Source organism: Podarcis vaucheri, assembly GCF_965113315.1.
Source record: "Podarcis vaucheri genome assembly, chromosome: 13".
NCBI lineage: Eukaryota > Metazoa > Chordata > Lepidosauria > Squamata > Lacertidae > Podarcis > Podarcis vaucheri.
Window position 1 is genome coordinate 9438708 of NC_138751.1, and position 23433 is coordinate 9462140.

General features: G+C 41.7%; 1 protein-coding gene, 1 long non-coding RNA gene and 1 gene segment (V, D, J or C); 1 reads left to right on the forward strand and 2 right to left on the reverse strand.

The window, feature by feature from the left end:
* LOC309516863 (vomeronasal type-2 receptor 116-like) overlaps positions 1–23433 on the forward strand; it is a 345242-nt gene that overhangs the window by 236923 nt on the left and 84886 nt on the right. The window lies entirely within an intron of this gene.
* Positions 5407–8804, reverse strand: LOC309516636 (igW heavy chain V region W26-like). The segment is given in 3 exons: positions 8700–8804; positions 8292–8593; positions 5407–5977 (listed from the first exon to the last, which is right to left on the reverse strand).
* On the reverse strand, positions 15886–16322 carry LOC309516670. The gene is made up of 2 exons (XR_014212966.1): positions 16160–16322; positions 15886–16049 (listed from the first exon to the last, which is right to left on the reverse strand). It is a non-coding gene; the product is annotated as an uncharacterized lncRNA (long non-coding RNA).

Consider the following 23433-nt stretch of genomic DNA (forward strand, 5'->3'; position numbering starts at 1 on the left):
TTTCATGGAGAGCAAAGCCAAAGCATTTGTCACTTATGGTGAAACTATGACCTTCATGTGGTTGACCACCATTGTAGCTTTTTTAATCCCCGACTTGGGGAAAAACACATCTGCTGGAAGAGTGTGGATTATGACAGCTCAGATAGATTTTTCTGTAACATTCATTTTAAGGAGATGGAACTTTCAAATATTCGATGGAACTTTCAAATATTCGATGGCACAATATCATTTGCAATTCACTCGAATGAGCCTCGTGGCTTCCGCACATATATCCAGAACAAAAAAAATTATCCTCCCAAAGAAGATGGATTTTTCAAGGTTTTCTGGGAGCAGGCATTTGAATGTTCTTTTCCAAATCCCAGGTTGCCAGCAAAGTTGAGCATAACATGTACTGGAGAAGAGAGACTGGAGAGCCTTCCCAGGTCTGTGTTTGAAATGAGCATGACTGGCCACAGTTACAATGTCTATAATGCTGTCTATGCCATAGCTTATGCGCTACATGCCATGGAATCGTCTTGGATCAAATACAGAGCAGTGATGGGGTTTGCAAGGCTTGACCTCCGCAGTGTTCAACCTTGGCAGGTAATATTTCCTCAGTGAAATGGCTTCATTATAATGAAGTAATCAGCATGAAATGAAAGAGCATGTCTCATCAATGTAGTGATGCATTTCTTCTTGTCATTCTTATTGGCTTGTGCCCAAAGGACCTTATAACAATGTTCTTCACTTTTGGGTCCTCCGTGTGTGTGTGTGTGTGTGTGTGTGTGTGTGTGTACTCATGCACATATGAAAAATATGTGAAAAATTTGAATAGCAAGGAACATAGTCATAAAACTGCACCCAAAAAAGGAGACTCCACTATATTTCCGTTTTGTTCTCACCAGCTCCACCCATTTCTTCAAGGCATTTCATTTAACAACCCAGCTGGAGAAAATGTGTCTTTAAATGATTGTGGAGAATTAATAGCCAGCTTTGATATCATGAGCATGGACCTATTCCCAAACAATTCCTTCCTTAAAATGAAAGTTGGAATGGTGAATCTGAATGCTGGTGAAGGGAAACAGTTCATCATTAATGACAAATTCATTGTGTGGCACAGGAGCTTTAATCAGGTGTGGATTCTTCGATACTCTGGGCAAGAACTCCAGGATCAGTGTAGACTATTCAGGATAGGTGATAGGGGTGGAGGTGAGGCTAAAAGTTTCCTTTACTAACTAACTTTACCATGTACTGATCCCATGATAGAGTTACTGGCACCTATTGCATTCTAGAACTAAAGGGAGGTGGTATATTAATGCAGCAAATAAATGAAAGCAAATTGATATGTACAAGTAACAACATGCTAAATGGGAATGTTTACCAGGCCCTTTTCAACTTGGGTAGGAATGAGCAGGAGAAAGATAAACCCTGAGTGAGGTGGCGGGTGGGCTCGGGGGGGGCATTCATAGTGGTAACTGAAATGAGTTTTTGGTACTGTAGTTCTATTTTTGTTGATGGCTTTTCACTTTCATTTCTAACCACCTTGAAGGCACTGTTGATTGGGTATGATATAAAGATGTCATTATAGTAACAGGAATAGAAGGAGTTCTGAAATCACAAATAACATGTTATCAAAAGCCATGGAAAAAAGATGTTCCTTCAGCCTGCAATGAAACCCCTATAATGAATGTTCCAGGGGCGGAATTTCCACAGTTGAGTGGCTTCCACAGAGAATGCTGTTTCCCAAGCCAACATCCTCCCCACTTCTGAGTACAGTGGTACCTCGGGTTACATACGCTTCAGGTTACAGGCTCCACTAACCCAGAAATATTAGCTCGGGTTAAGAACTTTGCTTCAGGATGAGAACAGAAATCGTGCTCTGACGGCGCAGCAGCAGCAGGAGGCCCCATTAGCTAAAGTGGTCTTCAGGTTAAGAACAGTTTCAGGTTCAGAACGGACCTCCAGAATGAATTAAGTACTTAACTCGAGGTACCACTGTACAGTGACAATGCAAAAGAGGCCCCTTCTTCTGATCTTAATACCTGAGAGTTCTGTAAAGAAGCAGATAGTGTTGCCTATGTTGTTTGCAGCTTTTGACACACCTTAAATGCAGCCCAGAGATCAAGTGGCAATCCATGCAGCTGTTTTAGAAATAGGGATTCTACGTGCTCTAAAGGAAACCCTCGCTAGCCAGTAACCTGGCTGTTGCTTTTTGGATCAGGTGGCATATCATGTCAGTAGTTCAGCCTACACTCGAGTAGGACCCTGGCAGAGACACGTGCTTGACTGGCATGTTCCCTCTCTCCTGGTTGATCATTCGGGAGCTTCATAAGCTTTCTTTAGCCCAAACATCACAGCGACAGATGCCAACCAACACTGGCACACTTAGGGATCCACAGAGTCTGCGCAGTCGCATAACAGACCTCAGCAACTCAGCATTTTGGCTAATCTACTTTATTTACATGTAAACACACACAGAAATCTTCAAGGGCAGCCCCATACAGAATGCATTGTAGCTCATCCAATATGGAAGTACCATAGTCAATTAATTTCTCTGTAAAATGGGGCAGTAGTTGGCCAACCAGCCATAACTGAAAATAAGCACTCACTGCTAGCCACCATGGCCACCTAGACCTCAAATGTCAAAGTGGGATCCAGGAGTACGCCCAAGTAAAGAACCTGCTCCTTCTAGGGGAGTGCAGCTCCATTCACAACAGGCCATCTTCTCTCCTCCATAACCAGAGAACTTGGAACACATAACACCTCCACCTCTCCATCTCTCTCTCTCTCTCTCTCTCTCTCTCTCTCTCTCTCTCTCTGAATTCAGTTATATGAATGGCCAAAATCAATAAAAATGCCCCATTAATTTTGTGGGAGGGAGAGATATGGCTGCAGCTGTGCTATTTTGTAGGCGAACACCTGAGTGGGGGGGGGAATCCTATAGCACTGTGGAGCAAAATGGCTCTGGATCAGTAAATGGTTATTCTAGCATCACTGCTGCTTCTTTCCTGAGATAGCAAAATCCAACATCCCAAAATATGAAGAACATTTAAGGCCTCACCCAATAAATCCCCTCTCTACCTTTGTAGCTTGAGAGTGGATCTGTGAAGGTCACACCCTCCAACATGCCCAGAAGGAAAACCAGGATGTGCGTCTTTGGGGCCACGCTCCTTGGTGAGCCAGGTGAGATGCGCAAGAGCATGGTGCCCCAAAATGTATGTCTTTCAGGGCCATGGTCTCATGGGAGACATCCCAGGAGCCAGTCAGAAGCTGGGATAGCTTCTGTAATTTTCAAGATGTCCCACTTTAAATGGGATAGTTGAGGGGTATGTAAAGTGAGATTCCCAGCTTCCTTCTAGTATACGTCTACTATTTTCTTGTTTCTTTGCCTGCCAGTAAATGAAGATTCTTCCCTGCCCCTGGTGCCCTACACACAATTTTTCCAACTCCAGTCTCTCTTCATTGCCCCTAATAGGTGGTGCCTATTTCTGTATGCAGTGATTCCTGCCCTCCTGGTTATCAGAAGAAAAAGAGAGAAGGGGAGAAGTTTTGCTGCTATGATTGTGCTCCCTGCCCAGAAGGGAAAATATCAGACCAAAAAGGTAGGTGATGCACTTCACCAATTATTCTAGCCAACAATTTGCCATTTGTGGGTGTGTTTTGAGCACTTTTGCAAATACTCAGGAAGAAAAGGTGACATAAAGATTGGCCACACTGGCCATTTTCCAAATTGCAGGATCTGATTCTGCCTATTCAAGCCAATGGAGGCTTTGTATTTCGGTTAAGCTGAGTTGGAACCTCCAGCCCCCAAAATTACAGAAATCATTCTTCCATTGAAGTCTGTTGGGTTAAGAGCATGTTCAACAGTGGGTTCACTTTTGCCCTGTTCTTATCATTTTTTGGCAGTGTCAGGCAGAAATGTGAATAGGATGTTCTGGGTCCAGTGCACTGTGGCTGGATTGGTCTCTTGGCCAACTCCCTGCAGCAAAAGTAGGATACAAATATAATAATAAGATGTCAGAATGACCAACAAATCCCACATTGAACAGCGTTCTAAGAATGAGACTCAATTTACCTAGAAATTGGCACAATGACGGATCCTTTCTTTTTTTTCAGACATGGATGAATGCTTTAAATGCCCAGATGAGCAGTATCCAAGCCAGAGTAGAGACAGATGCATCTCCAAAGTTATGACATATCTATCTTATGAAGAATATTTGGGGATCAGTTTTAGTTTGGTTTCTGTTTCTCTTTCATTCACCACAGCTTTCGTGCTACGAATTTTCATCAAGAACAGAGATACCCCTATAGTCAAAGCCAACAATCGGGACATCAGCTACATTCTCCTTGTCTCCCTCCTCCTCTGCTTCCTCTGTTCTTTGCTGTTTCTTGGAAGACCTACGAAGGTGACCTGCATTCTCCGCCAAACTACTTTTGGCATTGTCTTCTCTGTAGCTGTTTCTTGTTTGCTGGCCAAAACCGTCACGGTAGTTGTCGCCTTCATGGCCACAAAGCCAGGGTCAAGCATGAGGAAATTAGTGGGCAAAAAACTGACCAACTCCATTGTCTTTTCCTGTTCTCTTATTCAAGTAGGAATCTGTGTAGTGTGGCTGGCAACCTCTCCTCCATTCCCAGATTTGGACCTGCAATCCCAGGCTACAGAGATCATAGTTGAATGCAATGAAGGTTCTGTCCTCATGTTTTATCTTGTCCTGGGCTACATGGGCCTTCTAGCCATCATCAGCTACAATGTGGCTTTCCTGGCCAGGAAGTTGCCGGACACTTTCAACGAGGCCAAATTTATCACCTTCAGCATGTTGCTGTTTTGCAGTGTTTGGTTGTCCTTTGTCCCTACCTACCTGAGCACCAAGGGGAAATATATGGTAGCAGTAGAGTTCTTCTCTATCTTAGCCTCTAGTGCTGGGTTATTGGGTTGTATCTTTGGACCTAAATGTTACATTATTCTGCTGAAGCCTAAGTTGAACACTAAGGAACAACAGATAAAGAAAACTTATTAAATTATGTCATAATATGATTTCATTATCATTATATTTTATTATATTATAATTACCATTACATTTCATTATAATTACCATTGCCATTATATTTCATTATATTATAATGCTAATCTGATATTACTTTTGCATTTCTTGTGAGGTGTTTGTGGCAATGGAAGCTGTGGACCTCCCATATCAGTTAGTTCAAGATATAATACCAGCTGATTCATTTCATTTTTGTCACATATCTGAACAGATTCAAGAAATAAAAGTATTATTTAACAATGAAGGCTAAGACTGTTCATTTTTAACTTTTGCAACCAAACTGAAAAACAAAAGAAGCAGGGAGACAAATTTATCAGGTTACATTTTAAAATACAATAAGTGCAGTTTCAAAATTTACAATTAAAAAGTGCACATATTAGCCACATTGTTTTGGGTGGGATGCCTGAGAGAAAGGGAGGTGGGGGAAGGACAGTGTCTCTGAACAGATGTTTAGCATTGGAAGAGGAAGATCTTGGAACAGTTCACTGCAGGCTGGAGCTTGGCCAAAGAATGACAGCTGTGGATCATTGATATTTCCCTCCCTTTATGCATGCCTTTCTGGTTTGTGACTCTTTGATGCCATCTCTTGTGATGATTTGCCACCAAATGGAAGGGTGTTTGTCTGCGGTCTACTGGGATCTCTCTCACTGCGAATCTTGCACTGTAATAGACAGCTGTGTCTTTTGATTTCAGGCGGTTCATTTGCAGATAGAAGGTGTAGGTGTCCTTAGAGGCTGTGAATCGCCCTTGGATTGTAGGGGAATAATAATCAGTGTAACCATAGCATACATAATGAACAAGCCATTCCAATCTTTCTCCAGGTTTTTGTCAGAACCAGCCCATCCAGTACTTGTCAGTATCAAATCCAGTGACTGCACAGGTCAACTTATGGGATTCTCCAGGTTTCTTCAATGCTGAAGATTCTGTCTGGGTCAGAATTCTCTGTGTGAGGCCACCTGGAATGAAGGAAAAAAGGAAGAAGAAATAGCTGTCATACAAAAACCCATTATAAAACCCAGACTGAGTGAAGGAAGGAATAAAATGAAAGCCCAACACACATGAGGAAGAGGCAGTGAGTGCAATAAGCATGGAAAAGAAAAACCACATACTGGAACGATGGACTGGATTTCAAAAGGACCTTGTGTGCCTTGCCAGGAAGTGTATGTGAAGTGAGAGGCTTTGAGGGCTTAAGTAGGAACTCATCATTCTCATGGCTTTGCATAAATCAGTGAGCATTGGAAGAGGGTGTCTTAATAAGATCCAAATTTTCCACATACTTTTCTAATGCATGCCTAAAACAATTGTGACATAGATTTGATTACATGCACCTCAACAAATGTATGAAACCCATGCAATTACTTGAATTAGACAGGTGTGTTTATATATACACCTATGGAAAGTATAGCAGAAGGTAGAGTTCTTTAAAAGAAAACAACATGACAATAATATATTTATCACTCTGTGTTACCCTGCACTCCTAAGGGAATATGTGAGGAAGAAAAACAGTTCATCTGTCTTATCCAGGTCTTGCTGACTGTATTCATCTATTTTTTTATTAATTATTATTATTATTATTATCATCATCATCATCATCATCATCATTCCACCCTTCACCAAGAGATCACAGACCGGCTTACAGAATAAAACACAAGCATGTGATATAATAATATCTCACTGGAAATAATATGAGGGAAATAAATGGCTTTGATTTATACAAGGTGCATAGAACATGGCACAGAAGCTGGGAACTCTGAAAGTGTTGAATCCATTTGTTCCAATCCCCACAGTGGATGACAGAGTAATCTGATTTGGCATATTCTTCTCTAAGGATATTTCTCTAATGTATATTTCTCACACCCAGAAACATTCCTAAGACCCCACATTGAAGAAATTTGCAAAAATTAAGTTTCACCCCCTAAAATGGCACACCCTACCCCAACATCCAATTTCAACAAAGGTTTTAGAGAATAAGAATATAGAGAATCATTAGCTTGCCAACATGGCCAAATGGGACTGGGAAAACTCTCCATTCACTTCACTTCAAATTTGAAGTACAGTGGTACTTCGCAAGATGAATGCCTTGCAAGACGAAAAACGCGCAAGCCGAAAGAGTTTTCCGTTTTTTGAGTCGTTCTGCAAGACGAATTTCCCTATGGACTTGCTTCGCAAGACGAAACGTCTTGTGAGTTCTTGCGAGTTTGTTTCCTTTTTCTTAAAGCCGCTAAGCCGTTAATAGCCGCTAAGCCGTTAATAGCCGCTAAGCCATTAATAGCCGCTAAGCCGCTAAGCCGCTAATAGCCATGCTTCGCAAGACGAAAAAACCACAAGACGAAGAGACTCGCGGAACGGATTAATTTCGTCTTGCGAGGCACCACTGTATGCTAAAACCTCCCATTCTCCGCTCTCAGTCAGCCATTTATTCAGTGATGTTTTGCTGTGTTTGGCTTTGTTTTAACCTACCTAAGTTGTTGTTGTTGTTTAGTTGTTTAGTCGTGTCCAACTCTTCATGACCCCATGGACCAGAGCATGCCAGGCACTCCTGTCTTCTACTGCCTCCCGCGGTTTGGTCAAACTCATGTATACAGGACCAAGGCCGTTTAGGGCTTTAAAGGTCAGCACCAACAATTTGAATTGTGCTCGGAAATGTACTGGGAGCCAATGCAGATCTCTCAGAACCGGTGTTATGTGGTCCCGGCGGCCACTCCCAGTCACCAGTCCAGCTGCCGCATTCTGGATTAATTGCAGTTTCCGGGTCATCTTCAAAGGTAGCCCCACGTAGAGCGTGTTGCAGTAGTCCAAGCGGGAGATAACTACAGCATGCACCACTCTGGCAAGACAGTCTGCCGGCAGGTAGGGTCTTACAGGGTTTTACAGAAGTATGTGTAATGTCTCTCGTATTTTTTCCATGTAACATTTTTACAAATCAGTTTCATTTGTTGAGACATTGGGGGGGAGGGGGGAAGCTGGGGGGGGGGGTCGGGTGGCGATGTTTCTATTTTGCTTAATCTATGTAGGGTTTGGTGTCAGCGTTGCTCATGCTGTTCATTTATGTTTCTTTGGTGGTGAGAAAGGTTGGGGTTGGCCTAGGGTGTGGCTGTTCAGGAAAACTTGAGCAATTCACTGTAGGCAGAATATAGGGCAAAGAATGAAGGCTGTGTTCTGTAACTTGCTTTTCTAGTTTGTGGCCCTTTGCTGCCCCCTCTGGCAATTTGTCACCAAATCAAAGGCAGTGAAGGGTTTTTGTCTGAGGTCTACTGGGATCTCACTCACTGTGCTTCTCGCACAGTAATAAACAGCCGTGTCTTCTGCTTTCAGGTTGTTCATTTGCAGATAGAGGTTGGAGCTGTCTGTTGAGGCTGTAAATCGCCCTTGGATTGTAGGGGAATAATAATTGGTCCCAGCCTTATAGTACTCAACAAGCCATTCCAATCCTTTTCCAGGTTTTTGCCGGACCCACTCCATAACATTACTATTAACTCCAGATCCAGTGACAGCACAGGTGAGTTTATGGGATTCTCCAGGTTTCTTCAATACTGGGTCCGACTGAGTCAGAACTATCTGTGTGAGGGCACCTGGAATTGGAAGCAGGAAATAGATGAGATAGAAAAAGCAACAGCCCACATGAAACCCACATTAAATGAAGGAAGGCATAAGGTGAAGATGTAAAGTTCAACACACATGAGGAAGAGGCAGCCAGTGCAATGAGCATTGGCAATAAAGACGGCATAGTGATGCAATGCTCTGGCTCTGAAAGGGACTTAATGTGCTGTTCCAGGAAGTCTGTGTGAGAAGTGAGGCCTTGAAGGCTTAAGTAGGACACGCAATGTCTTGTAGCTTTGCATAAATCAGTGAGCATAAGAAGGGAGACTATTAATATGGAATCCAAACTCCACACATCCTGCCTTCTCATCAAGCGTGCACTTAAAACATCTATGCCATAGATTCTATGCATGCAAATTACCAAATTATCAAACCCAAATTGCTACCTATAATAGATAATCCATTAAATCTTTGTATATGTTTTTAATAATAAAACAGATTGGGATTTTAAAAGGAAAAAAGAAAACAATATATGTTTCAGACCAATCTGAATGGACTAAGGATTGATCCTGGCCCAACTGCACTGGCTGCCAATTAGTTTCTGGGCCCAATTCAAAGTGCTGATGCTGATTTATAAAGCCTCATGGCTCACGACCTCAATGAGTTACCGACCGTCTCTCCCATATGAACCGACCTTGCTCCTGTGCCTGTCACCCAAGGCCATTCTCTTTGTCTCCTCTCCCTGAAAGGTTTTGGAGGGTGACAACATGAAATGGGCTTTTTCTGTGGTGGCTCCCCATCTGTGGAATAGCTCCATCATTGCAGGTCTTTAGGTGACTGGTGAATGCATTCCTCTTTACCCAGGCCTTCAGCTATTAAATAATCTATGGCGTGTTAAAAGTCTGTGTGGTGGAGACTGTTATTTTGATCATTTTCTTATTATGCTTTGTAATATTATGCACTGCATCATGTTTTTTATTATGTATTATAAATTATGTTCTTAATGTTGCATAAAGGCCTGTGATCTTTGGATAAAATGCTGTATATAAATTGAATAAATTATGATTATTATTACTATTGCTATTATTATTATCATTATCTCTAGGATTTATGTTACTGCAAAGCTCCCCACATTTAATCTACTTAGTATCCAATCTTAATGGACACAAATTTATAAGAAGGCCCAAACAGAATGCACACAAATACAGTCTGATGACAAAAACGCTTCACTGCCTTCGATTTGCTGACTAATTGCCAGAGGGGGTACCAAAGATGCACAAACCAGTAAACCTTGTTGCAGAATGGATGTATAAAGCTGAGAAATTATAAATGCCCAACAGCTGCAATTCTTTTGCCTAGGTTCTGCCTGCAGTAAGTTGTTCCACATCTTTCTTGTTCCAATACAAAAGGTAAGTTCTGAGACAATCCTCTCCCCCCATCTCCCCCATCTTTGATTTTTTTAAAAAATCTTCCTTCCAGAAATGGCCCCTGTTCATTTACAAATATTGAGGAAGGCAGAAGTTCCCCAGGTGCAATTTTACATATGAAACTTTGTGTTGTTGGAGACTGAATGCTTTCATCAGACTGTCTAGTGGGATCTCACTCACTGTGACTCTAGCACAGTCATAGACAGCCGTGTCTTCTGGACTCTATGGTCTTTTCAGCAATTTAGCAATTGCTGAAAAGACAATAGAGAAGTTGCCTGTCTGATATTTAAAGGTGAGGAGTTGCAAACGTCAGGATCCACCACACTAAAGAACCAATTTAACATTGTGTAGAATGGACATCTTCATTGGTTGGTATCTGCAGGTGTTAGTTACAGGTAGGTAGGTAGGTAGGTAGGTAGGTATCTGAAGAAGTGTGCATGCACATGAAAGCTCACACCAATAACTAACTTAGTTAGTGTCTAAGGTGCTACTGAAAGGATTTTTTTAAAAAAATCTATTTTGTTTTATTTTGTTTATTTTGTTTTGTTTCGATTGCAGGGGTTAGGTTATGTCCTGCCTCCCCTGAATCAATCAACATAGGCCTACAGATCTGCATAAGAGGGCCTTAACTAAACATCCACTATTGCAGCCTAATGTGTGCCTTCAGTCTACAACAGCACAAAATATCATGAGAAAAACTGCGCTAGAAAAACTGTCTTCCTAAACATTGGTAAAGGAAAATATATTTTGTCTTGGAAGGAAGCTGACAAGCTCTCTCGGAGAAAGGCACAGGTGGGGGAAATGAGGGAAGGGACTGTCTCAGAGCTATTCTTTTGCATCAGACAATAATAAAGCACCTCATTGCAGACTGGAGTGTGGCCAATAAATGAAATTGGTGGACCATTCATCATTTCTGGCTTGTTGCCCTTTGCTGCCCCCTCTGGTTATTTCTCACAAAATGAAATGCAGTGAAGGGTTTTTTTTCTGAGGTCTAGTGGGATCTCAGTCACTGTGTCTCTCGCACAGTAATAGACTGCTGTGTCTTCTGCTTTCAGTTTGTTCATTTGCAGATAGAAGTTTGAGCTGTCCGTTGAGGCTGTGAATCGCCCTTGGATTGTAGGGGAATACTCTTGACTGCTCCAACCTTTATAGTAGCGAACAAGCCATTCCAATCCTTTTCCAGGTTTTTGTCAGACCCATCCCATAGCATAGCTGTTAACATTAAACCCAGTGACAGCACAGGTGAGTTTTTGAGATTCTCCAGGTTTCTTCAGTACTGGATCTGACTGAATCAGAACAATTTGTGTGCGGGTGCCTGGAATAGGAAGGGAGGAAAAATAGCTGAAATAGGAAAAGCAGCAGCCCTCTGTTATCACATGAAACTCACAATGAATAAATTAAGGAAACAAAAAGACCTCAACATACATGGGGAAAAAGCAGCCAATGCAGTGAGCACTGGCAGTAAAGACAGCATAGTGGTGGGATAGTCTGGATCAGAAAGAGACTTAATGTGCTGTTGCAGTAAGTCTGGGTGGGGTGTGAGGCTTTGAAGGCTTAAGGGGGACACTCCTTTTTGCAGCTTTGCATAAATCAATGATTATAAGAAATGAGTATATTAATATGGAACCATATCTCTTGCCTTTTCATTTCAGTGTGTTTTTAAAACATCTATGCCAGGGATTATATAGAATGCTTATCAACAAAGGTATCAAACTCAATAGGTAACACGGAGAATCTACAAAATGATTTTTAAAAATTGAACAGTAGATATAGCAAAATAAATAAATACATATATGTATCAGTCTGGTTCAAATGGAATAAAAATTGAGACTAGGTCCCTCCTTCCAGTAATGTTCTGACCTTGCAGTTTTCCCTAGAACAGCCGTTTGGGGATCCTGATGCCAGCCTTAGGTGCCCCAGACTCAGTTCAGCCACCTGGATTCCTGCTGCACCCGGGCAGCTCAGGTAGGATGACATTTCTCCAGCTGAGTGGATTTGGGAGATGCACTCCATTGTGACCCCATTCATCCAAGTGTCTTCTGCTCGAGGACAGCCAGCTAAAAAGCACTTCTATACACCTCCAATCAATTCATGTCCAATGTTCTTACCAATTGGGATAAATGCCTCAATTTAGAATGTTTGATGAAGGAGGAATGTCTTTTGAAATTGCTGAAAAGACAATAAAGGTGTTTGTCTGACACACAATGGTGAGGAGTTGCAAAGGGCAGGAGCTGCCCCACCATGGGACCAATTTTGCATTGTGCAGAATGGACATCCTCATTGGTTGGTATCTGTAGGGTTAAGGTTATGTCCTACCTCCCTTCAATCAATCTATCTATCTAGGCCTACAAATCTGCATCAGAAGGTCTTCACAGAAAATCCATAACTGCAGCCTTAAGAGTGGGTTCAGTTTCCAACAGCGCAAAAGATCATGAAAAAAACTACACTAGAAAAACGGCCTTCCTGGACATTGTTGAAGGAAAATATACTTTGTCCTAGTAGGAAGCTGACAAGGTCTCTCAGAAAAAGGCACAGGTGGGGGAAATGAGGGGAGGGCACGGTCTCAGAGCTGTTCTTTTGCAGCAGACAAAATTAGAGCAACTCATTGCACACTGGAGCCTGGTCAAAAAATGAAATTGGTGGACCATCAGTCATTTCTGGTTTGTGGCTTTCTGGTTTGTTGCCCTTTGCTGCCCCCTCTGGTTATTTGTCATAAAATGAAATGCAGTGAAGGGTTTTTGTCTGAGGTCTAGAGGGATCTTACTCACTGTGTCTCTCGCACAGTAATAGACAGCCATGTCTTCTGCTTTCAGGTTGTTCATTTGCAGATAGAAGTTGGAGCGGTCCTTAGAGGCTATGAATCGCCCTTGGATTGTAGGGGAATAATAATCAGTGCTCCCAGGTTTGTAGTAGTGAACAAGCCATTCCAATCCTTTTCCAGGTTTTTGTCGAACCCATTCCATATAGTAGCTGTTAACATCAAACCCAGTGACAGCACAGGTGAGTTTATGGGATTCTCCAGGTTTCTTCAGTATTGGATCCGACTGGGTCACAACAATTTGAGTGAGGGTACCTGGAATAGGAAGGCAGGGGGGAAAGCTGAAATAGGAAAAGCAACAGCCCAAAGTTGTCACATGAAACTCTCAATGAATGAAATAAAGAAGGGAAAAGACCTCAACATACATGGGAAAGAGGCAGCCAAGGCAATGAGCACTGGCAGTAAAGACAGCATAATGGTGGGATAGTCTGGATCAGAAAGAGACTTAATGTGCCATTGCAGGAAGTCTGGGTGCGTGTGAGACTTTTAAGCCTGAAGAGGGAGACTACTTTTTGCAGCTTTGCATAAATCAAAGAATAGAAGAGGGGAGGAACCAATATAATATGCAACCATATCTCTTGTCTTTTCATCAAGTGTGCATTTAAAACATCTATGCCACAGATTACATAGACTGCTTGGAAACAGAGGTATAAAACTCAATGGGTAACATAGGTAATCTACAAAATGATTTTTTTTAAAAAAAAGAACAGTAGATTTTGCTAATTTATGAAAAAAGAATATAGTTATGAGTCTGGTACAAATGGAATAAAAATTTAGACTAGTTTTCCCCTTACTGCATTGTCCTGGCCTTGCCATGTCCCCTATAACTAATTTTGGGGTCGTAATACCAACTGTAGATCCTCCAGCCTCTGCTCAGCCACCTGGATTCATGTTGCATCCAGACAGCTCAGGTAGGATGACATTTCTCCAACTGAGTGGATTTGGGTGAGGCACTGCATTCTGATCCCATTCATCAAACTGTATTCTGCTCCAGGACTGCTAGCTGAGAAGGCACTTATATACACCTCCAATCAATTTGTGTCCTATAATGTTTCCAGTTGGGATAAATATCTCATTTTAAAATGTTTGATGAAGGAGGAATGTCTTTAGAAGTTGCTGCCAAGACAACAGAGGAAGTTCCTGTATGATATATAATGGTGAGGGGCAAAGGGCAGGAGCTGCCTCACTATGGGACCAATTTTGCATTGTGCAGAATGGACATCTTCACTGGTTGGTATCTGTAGGGGTTAGGTTATGTCCTATCCCCCTTCAATCAACCTACCTAGGCCTACAAATCTGCACGTGAAGGCCTAATAATAATAATAATAATAATAATAATAATAATTTCTATTTATATCCCACCCTCCCCAGCCGAAGCTGGGCTCAGGTGGCTAACAACAATCAAAATAATCCAACATTCTAAAAACATTCATTATAAAATTAATTAAAATCAAATTGATGGCAACCATTAAGCAAAATTCTGTGCTGATTGCCAGAGGAGGGGGTCAGGCTGCACCCTGACTAAAGGCCTGGTGAAACAGCTCTGTCTTGCAGGCCCTGCGGAAAATCCACAGCTGCACCACAGGTATGAAGTTTACAGCATGTAATGCCTTAAGAGAGAATATTATGAAAATGGTATACAGGTGGTACATGACTCCAGTCAAGCTTGCAAAAATCTATCATTTGCCTGATAATAAATGTTGGAAATGTAAAGAAACCGAAGGTACATTCTTTCACCTTTGGTGGACATGCCCAAGGATTAAGGCTTTCTGGGAGATGATCTATAATGAATTGAAAAAAGTATTTAAATATACCTTCTTGAAGAAACCAGAGGCCTTTCTCCTGGGCATAGTCGGCCAATTGGTGCCAAAGAAGGATAGAACTTTTTTTATGTATGCCACAACAGCAGCAAGAATACTCATTGCAAAGTATTGGAAGACACAAGATCCACCCACTCTGGAAGAATGGCAGATGAAGGTGATTGACTATATGGAACTGGCGGAAATGACTGGCAGAATCCGGGACCAGGGAGAAGAGTCGGTGGAAGAAGATTGGAAGAAATTTAAAGACTATTTAAAGAAATATTGTAAAATTAATGAATGTTAGAATGATGTTGGATAGAAATTAAGTGGTTTCTAGCTGCAATACTATAACGGAATATGAAAAATGGATTACTAACAGGTAAAAATTTAATGTTACAATATTTTAAGATTAAAGATTAGGATAACAAAAAGGGGAAGGATTTGCTGAACCAACAAACCGAACTGGAATACAAAAAAGGGAGGCGTGAGGAGGTCCGGGAAACAAGCTAATGAAAAATAAGTAATGGAAAGATTTTTAACTATTTTTTGTATTTTTCTTTTTTCTATTTCTATTTTCTAATATATTGAAAATCTTAATAAATATCTTATTAAAAAAAATCCACAACTGCAGCCTAATCAGTGGGTTCAGTTTCCAACAGCACAAAATAAAAAAATTCCTTCCTGTAGCACCTTAAAGACCAACTAAGTTAGTTCTTGGTATGAGCTTTCGTGTGCATGCACACTTCTTCAGATACCAAAAGATACAGCACTGTATTCTTCAGATACAGCACAAAAGATCATGAAAAAAACTACACTAGAAAAACTGCCTTTCTGGACATTGTTAAAGGAAAATATCTTTTGTCTTGGAAGGAAGCTGACAAGCTCTCTCAGAAAAAGGCACAGGTGGGGAAAATGAGGGGAGGGCACTGTCTCAGAGCTGTTCTTTTGTAGCAGACAAAATTAGAGCAACTCGTTACAGACTGGGGCATGGTCAAAAAATGAAATCAGTGGACCATCAGTCATTTCTGGTTTGTGGCTTTCTGGTTTGTTACCCTATGCTGCCCCCTCTGGTTATTTGTCATAAAATGAAATGCAGTGAAGGGTTTTTGTCTGAGGTCTAGTGGGATCTCACTCAGTGTGTCTCTTGCACAGTAATAGACGGCCGTGTCTTCTGCTTTCAGGTTGTTCATTTGCAGATAGAAGTTTGAGCTGTCTGTTGAGGCTGTGAATCGCCCTTGAATTGCAGGGGAATAATATTGACTGCTCCAACCTCTATAGTAGCGAACAAGCCATTCCAATCCTTTTCCAGGTTTTTGTCGGACCCAGCCCATAGCGTAGCTGTTAACATTAAACCCAGTGACAGCACAGGTGAGTTTGTGAAATTCTCCAGGTTTCTTCAGTACTGGATCCGACTGGGTCAGAACAATTTGTGTACGGATGCCTGGAATAGGGACACAGGAAAAAGAGCTGAAAGAGGAAAAGCAACAGCCCACAGTTGTCACATGAAACTCTCAATGAATGAAATAAGGAAGGAAAAAGACATCAACATACATGGGAAAGAAGCAGCCAGGGAAATGAGCACTGGCAGTAAAGACAGCATAATGGTGGGATAGTCTGGATCAGAAAGAGACTTAATGTTCCATTGCAGGAAGTCGGTGTGAGGCATGAGCCTTTGAAGGCTTAAGAAGGACACTCCTTTTTGCATCTTTGCATAAATCAGTGAATTTAAGTGGGGAGGAGCCAATATAATATGGAACCATATCTCTCATCTTTTCATTAAGTGTGCATTTAAAGCATCTATGCCGCAGATTACATACAATGCTTATCCACAAAGATATCAGACTCGATGGGTAACATAGGTAATTTACAAAAATGATTTTTTAAAAAAAAGAACAGTAGATTTTGTTAAATAATGAAAAAAAGAATATATGTATCAGACTGGTTCAAAAGGAATAAAGATTGAGACTAGTTCCCGCCTTCCCATCTTGTCCTGGTCTTGCCATGTCCCCTAGAACAGACATTTTTTTTTGGGGGGGGGGTCCTTATACCAGCTATCAATCCTCCAGTCTCAGTTTAGCCCCTTGGATTGTAGAGTAGTAGTATTTGCTCCCAACACTATAGTAGTGAAGAGGCCATTCCAAACTTTTTCCAGGTTTTTGCTGGACGCAGTCCATATAGTAGTGTTTAATATCAAATCCTGTGACAGCACAGGTCAGTTTATGGGATCCTTCAGGTTTCTTCAATACTAGATCCGACTCTATCAGTACAACCTGTGTGAGGGCACCTGGAATGGGAACAGGAAAGATGAGATAGAAAAGGCAAGAGCCCCTAATTATGACATGAAAAGCATATTGGGTGAGGGAAAGAATAAGATGTAAAGCCATACATACACGAGAATGAAGCCACTAGTGCAGTGAACATTGGCAATAAAGACCGTGGTGTGATGGTCTGGCTCTTAAAGGGACTTAATGTGCCGTTCCAGGCATTATGTGTGAAGTGAGAGGTGTGATGCTAAGAGCTGAAGCAAGAAGTCCAAGTTCTTGTGACTTTGCATATATCAGTGAGAATAAGAAGGGAGGTTATTACTATTGGATCATTATCAACGATAAGTAATTTATAAAAAAAAATGGACAGTAGGCAGTGGCTTTTAAAAGATAAAAAGAACAACAATATATGTATCTATCTATTCTAAGCTGCACTCATAAGACTGGGGTATGGAGAGTCCACCTGTCCCTTCAAAAGACCCGTATGCTGTTGGGGTTGAACTTTTTTAAACACACACACACACACACACACACACACACACACACACACACCTGTCTTATGGAAACTACAGGACAGGAAATGAGTTGAGCTTCACCAGTTCACAATCACTAGCTGTTGTTGTTTGCAAGGTGTTAGGGGACTGGAAAGGTTTAGGATCCCTCATCTCCATACCCCACAATGGAGGAGAAGGGGACTCTGACTTGGCATCAGCTTCTCTGAGGATGGAGAATCAATTTTCCCTTGGAAAGGAAGGTCTGATTATTCCTAGGGCCCTTGGGACGCCTTCTAAAGGACATTGCCTGAACACAAAAATACAAAGGGGAGGACCCACAACCTTGCAGAGAGTTATTCTTGTGTTGAAGTGAGTACAAATTCTATTAATCTTTGTCTTCAGTTAAAATAGCTACTTAGGGGACAATCCTGTGACAAAGGCTACTAGGGTTAGCAAGGTAGGATGTGATGAATCTTCAGAGATGTTAATTCCTCAACTCCAGTTCAGCTGAAGATATTCTGATTTAATTTGATCATCTCGTCTCAGAAGATGCTGGCTAAGCTGCGACCAGTGTAAGTCCCCCAAAAGTGACATGGCATGGATGTGACTGGACACAGGGGACTTAAATAACTCTGCTCAGCCCAGTCACGTGAACTGGCAAAAGGGGTACAACTGTCTCCAAGTACCACAAATATTTCATGAGAGGAGCACTCCCACTGTGACATATCTGATAGTTCAGGCACAGGCAGGCTGCCATCCTGCCTGCCAGGTAAAAAATTGGGGCAAGCAAACAGGCACTGGTGAAGGAGCGTGGGGACAAGCCAGGATGGAGATGTTGAGTAAAACGAGAGTACTGTAATATAAAAAATGAATTTTCAGAACAAAAAGTGACAAATGAAGATGGTAGGCATAAATAACACAATTATTTAACAAATGATAAACCACATGCCACCACTCAAAAAAAATATATTGGGGGGGAGATTAAGAAAGGAACAAAGAATCCCCCCACCCCCACACAAAGAGGACCAAAAAAATCTAATCTATCGAAAGACCACCAGGATGAGTGGTCCTTTCAAGGTGAGTGAGTCAATCATTCTTTCACGGAGGAGAAAAATGCAGGAAAGTGGGATTGTCTGGCACCCTTGGAAATTAAATTTCCCAGATAATGTAGACAACTTGATGGAACACTCAGTATAAGAACTAGATGGAACACTCAGAATAAGACAGCTTTCTACGTTCCCTCAATTCTGTCCTGTAGGAAAATCTCTGGGTCCATCTTCTGTTGTATATTTTGTGTGTCTGTGTAAAATGCAGTTCTGAAAATGCTTCACAGAGGTATATAATTGAAATATTTCTAAGTGGAAAGACCATGTCAGTATTGTAAGTAGCAGATATATGAAGAAAAAAAGAGTGACTCTCATATGTACAATATCCACAAGCAAATAACACCCAAATCAGTCAAGATATTGAGAGGAACCATGGGAAAAGACACTTGACATTTCCTGTCATAGAAAGGAGTTCAAAACTGTATCAGTTCTAGGCCAAATATTCCATCCTTCTTTCTGTCTTCTCCTTTGGGTTGGGCTCAGCTGTCCTACTGGTGTTTTTTGGGTTGTTGTTTTTTTGCTGTGATCACCTGAACGTCCATCCCAGTTACTGTTGCACTAAAAAAAAAAGTTGCGGGGTGGGGGTGGGGGGAGAGCAAGACACATGTCATCCCTTAGAAACCAAACTCCTCGCCAGGGGTAATTACCTCCTCTGTAATTATCTGGCTCACTGCCATTCATTTTCCTTGGCAAATCTCCACGAACTTTCTGGAAGGGAGTAGGAAAAACAACCTAGCTCAATAAATCCCACCAGTTTTGTCATTGAGAGGTAGGATTGAGGGAAAGAGGAAACCAGGATCCCATCAGTTTCATTCCACAGCCCTGTTATCACATGTACCATCTGATTTGTTTTGTTTTGCAGGCGTATAGATATTAAGTTTAAAGGTGATATTCTTCTCTTCACCAGGCATATTGGCAGAGTCAGCTATATCCTGATGTGCATTGTTTGATTAGGGTAGTGTCAGGAATAAGGCTGCAGATAGACACAGCAGCATCTTCATCTAGAGAAAATTGCTGTCAGATGGTGGTGTTAGTCGTGTTTCTGCTTCTGCTGCCCCACATGGTGTGCAAAGTAGATACCCTGAAATGTCCAACAAATGACCCCCTTCCTGTTCCCCATGAATGGTATGAGCCTGGGGACCTCCTCATTGGTGCCATCTCTTCTCAGATCATCTTCTTTTTCCCTGAAGTGTCCTTCGAACAACATCCTTCTAATGATTTGGGCTTCGATCTTCCAAGGTAAGATACCTTCCATCCCATATCAGGTAAGACGGCTTAGAAATTGTAAGAAATAGAATCCGCAGAAGACGCCTATAAGCAATATGTCAACATCAGACATCTCTATTCAGTTATTTACATTTCTTAAATTTCGTCCTTCAGTCCCAAATGGGGCATTGTGGTGTTGGAGGACAAATTGTCATTCATTATCCATGTCAATGTGATCCATCATTTTAATTTATTTTATCCCCTCTCCCCCACCCACATTTCTTCCATCTTCCCCATAACAAACCCTCTTTTTCTATAGTTCTCAAGCATTGTTGAGTTTGTTCTGCAAATCCCCCCCCCCATGGTGGCAGGAACTTGATGGTCTTGCATGGCTGAATTAGATTGCTTTACAGAAAGCCTGAACAGAAATGTATTGTGACAAAACAATTTCTTTTGCTTTAGAATTCTCCACTGAAAGAAAATGTAACTCTCATTGCAGTGTAGTGACAAAGTCTTACCAGCATGCCTTGGCCTTGGCATTTGCTGTAAACGAGGTCAACAAGAACCCAAAAATCTTGCCCAATGTCACACTTGGGTTCCACATCTGTGACAGCTACTATGATGCAAGGATGACCTACCGCACCACTCTGGACCAGCTCTTCAATTCACATAGATTTATCCCCAACTACAAATGTGGCACTCAGAAAAAACTCATAGCTGTCATTGGGGGAATGAGCTCTGATATTTCTTTCCACATGGCAGACATCTTAACTCTCTACAAGATTCCACAGGTAACATCTGTTCATGGAGAAGACATGCTCTCCTCTTGTCATCCTGTTACTGCCTTTGTGGTTCAGGAAGAGGCTGAAAACGACTTGCAGAAAAACAAAGCCTTATTGGATATTGAAAAAGCAAGACCCAACTTTTCCAAGAGTAGGACCCCTTCTTTTGCATGTAATTAAATCCCTGAGTTATAAAAGCTTCTATAAAGCACCCAGGACAGCTCTGGCACCACTTTCATTTCTATGCAAAGATTCTGGAAAGGTAAGTGAGGGGTTTTTGCCCACCACAAATTGCAACCCATCTCTAAACTATCTGTACATTTTCTTTCAGCTCACATTCGGCTCATTTGCCCCAGAGGAAAGTAGCACAAAGAATTTCCCTTCCTTTTACCGCATGGTCCCAAGCGAAACCCATCAGTACAGTGGGATTATCCAGTTGCTTCAACATTTTGGATGGACCTGGGTTGGGCTCCTAGTTGCTGCTGATGACAGTGGAGACCATTTCTTGCAGAACCTGGAGCCACTGCTTTCTCAGCACGGGATATGTTCAGCTTTCACAGAAAGGCTCCAGAAACAAGGACGATTCATTTCCCTTGATATTCTGAGCGATATGGCATCAAACATTTATCATTCTTTCATGGATAGAAAAGCTAGAGCAATTATTATCTATGGTGAAAGCATGACCCTTCTGTGGCTGAGCACTTTAGTGCCAATTGCAGATCTGGAATACAGAGGAAATATATCTGTTGGGAAGGTCTGGATTACAACAGCCCAGATTGATTTTTCAGTAACAGGCTTTATAACACGTCGTAATTTTCAAATATTCCAGGGGGCTATTTCTTTTGCTATACATGCAAGTGGGCGTCTAGGATTTCAGGCTTATCTTCACAACATAAAACCTTATTGGAGACGAGGAGATGGTTTTCTCCAAGGATTTTGGGAACAAGCATTCGGATGTACATTTTCCAACCCCAGCATAACACTGGAGGTAGATAGACCATGTATTGGACAGGAGAGGCTGGAGAGTCTTCCTGGACCTGTTTTTGAAATGGACATGACAGGTCATAGTTACAGTGTCTACAATGCTGTCTATGCTGTGGCACATGCTTTGCATTCCATGAACTCATCTACACTGAAAGATAGAGTGGTGGGGGGGAGGAAAAGGTCTGAATTTCAAGATCTCCAGCCCTGGCAGGTAATGTTGTCACCACAGAATGGCTTCATTGCCAGGAATGCATTCATACATAGAGAAAAAGCATCAAAATGTGTTCTCCTTGAATACCTGTAGAAGTTATGCACATATTAATGATTGAGAAAGTCATGGGAGGGTTCACATTTCTACCTATACGTGGAGCATGGGAAAAGTGAGCTGCAAATTTCTAGTCTTTCGCCACTGAAATAGTGTTAATTGCCTCACCCGCTCTGTCAGTGAGTAATTTGGGGGCTGCTTTGCACATCTCCCCAACCATCAAGCCACCCAATAGTGTGGGAAGACCTAATCACCTGTTATGTCAGCCATCTGGGAATGCTTTGCTTCATTGGGTGTGAATGGATATATAGCCGTTTTTCACCTATGATGTACTAACTTGGAGAAAACTCTTATTTGAAGACCATTATCTTTATGTAGCTTCATGCCATGCAGATAGAATGTGAGTAGAGGGGGAAGAAAAGTGAAAACAACTTTTGGTGAACCTGCTAAGGCATCTTGGACATCAGGGGATGGCTTCATCAAAGCTTCTCCTGAAAGGACAGGAGACTAGAAGAGATGGGGACAAGATCTATGCAGGGTCTTGGTGGTGCACCCATACTAAGCTTCAAGGTCTCGTTATTTATTTGATGTGGGCAGACCTTTCTCAGCACATCAGTTATATAAAACTAATGTCTCCTTTCCCCCTGTCAATTAGCTCCACCAATTTCTTCAAGGCACTTCATTTAACAACGCTGCTGGGGAAACAGTGACTTTTAATAATAAAGGGGAATTGCTTGCAGGATTTGATTTAACCAATATGGTCATATATCCAAATACCTCCTTTCTTCGAGTAAAGGTGGGACACGTGAATCCCAGTGCCTTTGAGGGGAAAGATTTCACCATCAATGAATCATCAATTGTGTGGAGCAGAAATTTTAACCAGGTTGTGTATTCTTGGGCATATTGGTGTGTGTTTGTGTGTGTTCCATGCAGCAGAATGGATGATATTGGGGCTGTATGCTTCCTTTGGTGAAGCCTACAACGACTCTTACATTCCCATTATCACCTATCCCAATATCACATTTGTATACTAAACAGCTCCAGTGCTGGTTCACAGAAATTGTTAACATACAGAATGCAAGCAATAATTCCACACATTAAATCACAACAGCAAAACTCCATCTAAAATCTGTATGAACACATGAACAATTTAAGGACAACATGAAACTGTCCAAAGGAAACTTGGTGGGAAATGCTGAAGCACCAGAAGGAAGAGAACAATAAGATATTCAAGAAGATGCTTACCTGTTAATGTTGTTTGGGCAAAGCAAAAAACTTTGGAGAGGAGAATCAAGAAGTGGGGTGCCACCACCAAGTAGGCCCTCTCCTCTGCTTCATTTCATTAGCTGGGACAGGGTCATGGGAAAGGGCCTGCAAAGAAAGCAACCGGGGGGGGGAGTAATTTAGGGTTTTAACAGTTAAACACTGAAAATGGATTGTGAACAGCTCTACCAAGATCAGTCTGTACAGTGGTACCTCGGGTTAAGTACTTAATTCATTCCGTAAGTCCGTTCTTAACCTGAAACTGTTCTTAACCTGAAGCACCACTTTAGCTAATGGGGCCTCCTGCTGCCACCGTGCCACCAAAGCCTGATTTCTGTACTTATGCTGAAGCAAAGTTCTTATCCTGAAGCACTATTTCTGGGTTAGTGGAGTGTGTAAACTGAAGCGTATGTAACCTGAAGCATATGTAAGTGTACACATATGTGTTGTGTGCATTTATA